General features: G+C 33.0%; 1 pseudogene; it reads left to right on the forward strand.

Annotated features, from left to right (window-relative positions):
- Positions 1–392: 392 nt before the first annotated feature.
- On the forward strand, positions 393–7,339 carry LOC120143598 (annotated as a pseudogene).
- Positions 7,340–7,428: the final 89 nt, after the last annotated feature.

Here is a 7,428-nt window from a genome sequence, read left to right on the forward strand (position 1 = left end):
CTTCTAATTCAGATATCCAAAAATGATATAACTTCTAATTCATATATGTCAATAAGTTTGAATTGTGTGATTGATGAGCCCAACTAGAAGCTACATTTTTCTACCCTATTTCTACAAAGTTGTCAAATCAAATACGAGTTGCTATCTACTACTTTTTAGACATAATGAAAATAGAGGATTGTCTCAGAAAAGGTAGACTAATATATGACGTTACCGGAAATATATTAAGATATTTAATAAAGTCAGTCACAGTAGAACATCCTTAGAAATAGTATACTCCGGGAAAGAGTAGCTATTAGATTATTGCACTTGTTAAAGCTTTCATACAATAGTTGGAGGACATAAACATTGAGTAGAATAATTGTAATTTACAGCAACCTGAAGTGAGTAATATGGTTTTGATTCCTGGTTTAAACATGACACAAGCAGCTCATAATGATGATGGGTGTGAGTACAAACCTGAATGAGCATGTTCTGATCCATGCATAATAATAATAATAATAATAATATCACACTAAAAAAGGAAGAAAAATATGCCAAAGATATAATCTAAACCATTTCCTACTTGAACTAGAAAGTATATCTAACTAGGGACAGTAGGATTTTATCTTAAAGAACGAATTTATAATATTTAGGGGATAAATTTATAAAATGTTAAGAATAAATATAATTATCAATAAAAAATATAAAAATACTTAAATTCTATATAAATTTAATTATTTTAAAAGAATCCTAAAGTTAAAAAAAAGAGTCTAGGAAAATAATATTCCACAATTTAAAATAATTTTTTATATTAATTTAATAACAAATTACAACTTAGTTAACTAAACAAAAAATTAAAAATCTAAACGATTCGACTTCTGTTCCAAATTTATAACATGGATGAAGGGCATCAACACCCAACTGGCTTTTCAAATTTTGCAATATTCATAATTTATTTAGCTTTGAATAATATCATTATTTATTCTTAAATTACAAATATTATATTATGTGTTGTTAAGAGCCCATAACAGAGGAAGGCTATAAAGCTATAGTTTAATGGGATTCAGGCGGAATATAAATTGACCCAACCCTTACATTGAACCCGGATGGAAAACAAATTCCTTAAACCCTACCCGACCTCTGTAAACCCTCATCCAACTTCAAGTTTCTAGTTTAGAATTGCAGGCTAAAAAAGGGAGACAGCCGTCTTCAACTCGTTTAATTCCAAAATCCCATTTTATTTTCCTGCAAAATTTTCTTAGAATATGTCTTCGAGACATCGCCATATCAAGTTTTTTATCCCATTTTTCCTCAGGTCTTTTATAGTTTGCCCTTTCCTGGAATCATTTTTTCCCTAATCAATTATGTGTTGATTAACTTTATTTTTCTCTCTTAAATTCAGGTTATCATTATCGACCTTATAGACAATCACTCAACTCATTAGCTTCCTCATCGAGTCATTTGTTTCAGCATTGCAATGAAGTTAACGCTAGATTTTTCGAGAGGTTTTCGGGCAACCCTTATAGAAAAATATTAGAATTTAAAAGCTCATAATTTATATTCTTGTTTTAACGTAAGTTACAGCATTTGAGTAACTTTCACTCTCCTAATTTACCAAATATAGTCTCTTTCAGGCACTCAACAATCTCACAACAATCTCGTTTCTCTCCTTCTGAAACCCATTTATTGGCTTTCATCAAATCTGCTTTTGATCAGCTCCAAGGTATTCAAATCTACTACTTTTTTTCTAGTACTTTGAATAGATGTTAATTAACTAATATAACGTCTTCTATTTAGGTCCTCATCATTTCTGGTTGAATGAAGATGATGGAAACAAAGAAATTTTAAAGAAGGGTGGTACGGTTTTAGTTGTTGCTGGAAGGTTTTTTGAGAATTCAGAGAAAGAAGGACGTCATCCGGGTGTTATACTTGAAAAAGTGAAGTTGCTTAAGCAGAGGTAGTGGATATTTATTTCTCTTAACTTCTTGAATACTGTGTTTTTTCCGTTTGAGGAAAAAAGTTAATATTTTGTTGTTATAGGTTCCCTTCAATAGTGGTTATTGGTTTCCAGGACCGTATTTCAGTTTGCTCTGCCGATGATTAAAGTCAACTTATTCAATTGATAATGGAAGAATACACTACTTTTCTTATTTTATTGACAAACAAAAACTTTTCTAAGGTACAATTTTGAAATGGAGATATGTAAGGCTACATGGCTGCAAAGCCATACATAACCACGAATGAAATCTTTGCCATAAACTAGCGAGAGTTGCATTTTACTTCAAAACATACTCTCACAATTAAGTTATGCCATCAAGTATGATTCACTTAGCTTCTTAGAAGGAACCAGTGAAATGTTTCTCTGTATTCTGTTGGCATTCAACATAGACCAATCTTATCTTATATAATACCATTCTCTTCCAACTCCTTTTATGTATTTATACCTTAGTATAAAAATGATTATTTTATTAAAAAGCAATTGAAATAGAGGGAAAAAGGAAAATGTGTCAAAGCATTGACAACTCAGAGCAACTTGGAACTAGGACATAGTTTAAGCATGGATTTTTTGCGATGAATTTCTCCAAAGCTATGTCATGAATTTTTAAAGTTGTATCATATGGCCATGTATTGCCTCTATGATTTTTAACATGGTTTACAAATTATAATATGTTTACCATGGTCGACTAATTTCTTCTCAAGGATCTGTTCTGTTATATTTCTTGACATTATACATTTTTCAAGTAGATTGATTTTTTTTCTCTTTATGTACTTAGTTGACGGATGAGGCTTGCTTCATTTTGTCTAAAGATTTTAAGAATCCTCTAGTTTTCCCTGAGAAAGACCTGGATATAGCAATGCTTAACAAAGGTATATTTCTTACTTATGTGTAACAACTAATTTATTCACTTTGATGTAGTTGTTTTTACATTAAGAAACTTTCATAAGGAATGAATTGATTGCTGCGCTCTCTTTCTGTTACATTTTTGAACAACCAAAACATTTATTTTCTCATACAAATTTTATGGCCTTTAGACTCCAAAATTCTTAGTATGATTGGTGAACTTTGCTTCTTAATTTGCACATTCAAAAACAATCATTTAAGGGTTAACTTATGAATGTAGGCTTCTTCATTTGAGTTTTGAGCTTATTCATTTGCATGCTAAAACAATCATTTGAGGAATAATTTATAAAGCCTGAAAATGAGGTGGTGAACCTATAAAAGCATTGTCCTAAATTCTTCTCTATCCCCTTTTTTCTTCCTCCTATATAGCTGTTTGTATTCCCTAAGCTCCTACATTTTGACATGCTATTCCTTTCAACATGGTTATTACTATATCAATACATTTATTCTTTATGGCTTTTACATCTTTCCCCATCTCTTTGAGTTAGATCTCTTCTCAAAGGAGTTATCTTGTTATGAATATGGTTTGTGGATTATGTTTCTACCTGTGGTTATGCACTTTCCCGACATTCACATGTACACATATGGGTACACAATTCTCCATGCATGCTTGTACAGTTACATCTAACTTTCTTATCTTCTAGTTCTGCTTCCTTTTGCAGATTTTGAGGAGTTAAGTATGCAATGCAAAGTTAAGAATACCTCAGTTCATAATTTGCAAAGTTCGTGATCAAAAGAAACTGAGATCATTAAGGAACCCCAATTTTCACTGCTTTGCGGAATTTACTTCTTTACTTTCCTGGTATAGGTCTCTTATGGCACTATTTCGTCTAATAGTACATAAGCTTCAGCAAATATGTAAGATGGTCAAATGAAAAATGCAATATTCTCAAAGCACTCATTTTTTCTTAAACAACATGTCTCTTAGTAGATGAAAGTGGGAAGCGCCTGTTCCTTTCTGATAGCAATCATCATCGGATAATTATATTTGATGGCAACGGGAAGATTTTAGACTGTGTAAGCACAAAAACTCATACATTGTAGAGGCTGTTTTAAGAGCTATCTTTGGCTGGTGATTATCCTCAACTATGCAATATTTTGATTGATAAATTTAGTATATACTGCAACAAGTAGAAATAGAAAGAAGGAAAATTGGGTACTTCCCAAACTAATTAATTAGGAAAATGCAAAAATGAAAAGGTTTTCTTTTGGGGAAAAAAACAAATCAAACTGACTCTTTCCTCCTTTTTGGCTACTTAGATGATCTGAAATAGGTTAGGACGACATCGTTTTGGCATATTGCTAGATCTATTATAACGGTTGAATAGTCTTCAACGGATGCCACATAAGTTTTGTGCTCTTTGTGCTAGTAATAATTTCTGCCTAGGGATGTAAAATTTTGGGTTCAAAGGTTGCTCTTATATCCTAGTTATTGTTTGTTTGGCATTTCCCTTTATATATAAGCTGAAATAAGGGACAAAACAATTTACATTCCAACTTAAAAATTTTATATGTCAGATTGGTTCTTGCCCAGGTTTTGAGGATGGTGAATTCGAGTCTGCAAAGCTGCTTCGCCCTGCTGCTTCCTTTTATCATGATAGTGAAGATTGCCTTTATATTGTAGATTCTGAGGTATGGCCTTAGGTTCTTTACGTGATTTCATATTGCAGCTTATATTTAAGGCACTAAGTAAAGTCTCAGGGTTTAAAAATCTTTGTGCTACAAGATTGGTTATGATTTTGGCAAAAGACAAAATGTAAATTTAATGCTTCTGACAATTCTCTTGATGTATATAATGTACATCTTAGGATCTCAACACTAGGCTTCCTTTATAGAATGAAAAATTGAGATGAATTCTTCGCAATTATATCATATAAGTCACTCAGAATATTTTTAATTGCCTTCTTTTTTCTGGTCTGATGATATGATGTATTGTGATACGCCAGTGGAATTTTAATTAGGTTTTAATTAATATTATTGGTTTGGTCCCATATGTTAAGAATCATGCCATCAGGAGAGCTGATTTGGAAAAGAGGGTTTTGGAAACAATTTATCCAACATCTAGCAACAAGAGAAGCACTAGTTTGTGGACCTGGATTAGGACCAAGCTAGGTTTTGCCAATGATGCTGTTGTGAAATTTAAAGAGCATGATTCCCGAGCCCTAATGTGTCCTTGGCATCTGATAAAGTCGGGGGATAATAATTTTTTAATTGCCAGTCGAAGGTAAATCTTCTTATTTATTTATTTTTTTGGAAAGAGGTAAATCTTCTTATTGTACTTCTCTCATCAACACTTTAGACACTTTTTTCCGTAGAATTCTTACTACACTCCTTAAAGCTCCATGGTTGCTAAACCCATTCTTCACAGTCTTTTCTTTTTATTTGTTTTTTCATTTTTTAAATTTTTTTGGTTGCTTATTTGCTGTTTTTAACTTCAAGGTAATGAAAATTATCTATCTTCTTGTGCCAAGATAGCAATGCTAACAGTGCTCCAGAAATCCATGTTTTTATTGTTGTTGCCAATGTCTTCAATCATTAGACCACATAAGTGATGCTTATGATTCTACTTAATGGTGTTTGCAGCTTTGAGAATTTATGGGTTATGGATTTTGCATCTGGAGTGATTAAAGAAGCTGTCAAAGGTTAAAAGTTATTTTTCTATATGTTCATTGTTTGTATTTTAATCTGCTGAGTCCATCTAATATTTCTTATCTCAATGAAGGACTTCCAAATACTTTGGAGTTCTGCAGACACTTTATCTCAGAGAAAGTATCCCTTCTGAAAACGATGCTAGATTATCTGTTGCAACAATAAAGTGATGCCAACTTATCACGAAAGGAGATCCCATATGCTGGTCTTATATCATGTGTTACAACGTTTGAAAATCACATAATCATGTGTGACACTGGTACTCGATTTTGTGTCTGTTTTATGTTTTGCCTCTTTAACCAGATGCATAGTGAAACTTTCAAGGATTAATAATTTCTTAATGTGTATTTCAAGTGGGTCAGGGAGTTCTGAAACTAAATAGAGAATCTGAAATCAGTTCAAATTTCCAGTTTTCTAATCTCGGGATGCTCGATCTACCTTACTGGCTGTCCTTCCCTCTGGAAAGATTTTATGCTCTGTGAGTATTTTTGTCTTCCTAGATATGTTCTCCCTAAATTCCTTTGTTTTTCTCTCAACCCCTTCCCTTTTTCAATTATTTCAGTGTTTTTTTCCTCTACATAGATGGATTCATGCCAAGTCATTAATGTCTTGCAAACCCTGCATAATGAAAGTATTGTTCTTCTTTGTGGCAATTTAAGTGATAGCTTTTCTTTCTAATTCCACTGATTTTTTTTAATCTTTTCTTCAATGATTTACAGTGCTGCGGGACTTTCTGTTGGACAAACTGATCATATTCAGAAATTCAGTTTGTTGCCAGGTAGATTACTAGCTACACTTAGTGTTTTGTTTTTTGCATTCCGTTGTACAAATAATGTTTAGCTGCTATGACCTCCATTCTTTCAAAGGTGCTTAGATGTATACCTACATCACATGCCATTGTTTGATTCTTTTTTCATTGACCAAAAAATGTTCTCTAACAGGTAAGGTTGACATTCGGTTAAGCATAGACATCCCCAACGACACTGAACTTGTGGAACCTTTGCATGAAAGTTGCATATGGTGCCAAGCAAGGGGGAATGCTACTGAGTTATCGGTGGTGGAGAGTGTGGCAGGATCCTCGGAGAAGGTTTTCACCTTTCATTCCCATGATTCCCTTTGGTTAGTTGTGTGATAAGGAGCTTAATTCAGTTATTGGGTTTAAACAGGTAGGTGTTGCACAACAATGGTATGATGAACTGGACAATCTTGCCTTTGAATCAGAACTGGTAATCGAAGATGACAATGCTACTATGGATACAAATTCTCAAGATAAGAGAATTCACATTGATTGCATAGTTAATACAAGCCCTGGAACAAGTGAGGTATACTTTCTCTCCATCTCTCTGGATCTCTCCCCTCAGTGATTGATGCCACATGTACCAACTTTTATGTTCTTCAGCCTAGGTACAAAGTGACTGATTTCAGTTTTTAACTTTCACCATACAGGTTATAATTTATGCAGCACTGTATCTAAAACTTAGAAGAAATCATGTTGTAGAAGATGACAACAATCAGGAGAAATTTGCAGCAAGGATAGCAATTATTTTGAACCCCAAGGGAAATGAAAGGTTCAATGAAGATTTTTGCACCAAGTTCTTGTTAAAATCTAACTGAGATTTGAGAGATCTCATTTTCATAAAACCATTGCACGTGAGCATAAAGTTCAATTCTCATAATCACCCAAAAGCTGAAAACTCAAAAGACATCATCTTAACTGACTCCTCCATTAAAGTTGATGTGTCCTTGAACCGAAGGCATGATGTTGATGCTGCCATATTTTTATAATTCAACCCTGCTGTATTGATGTACCATGAAGGTTTTTTCTTTTTCGTTGATCTTATTCTGTGATTTCCTACTGGAACTTTGTATAGTTAATTTTTTACTACAATTCAGAT

Source organism: Hibiscus syriacus, unplaced genomic scaffold (genome assembly GCF_006381635.1).
Source record: "Hibiscus syriacus cultivar Baekdansim isolate YM2019G1 unplaced genomic scaffold, ASM638163v2 tig00110858_pilon, whole genome shotgun sequence".
Taxonomy (NCBI): domain Eukaryota; kingdom Viridiplantae; phylum Streptophyta; class Magnoliopsida; order Malvales; family Malvaceae; genus Hibiscus; species Hibiscus syriacus.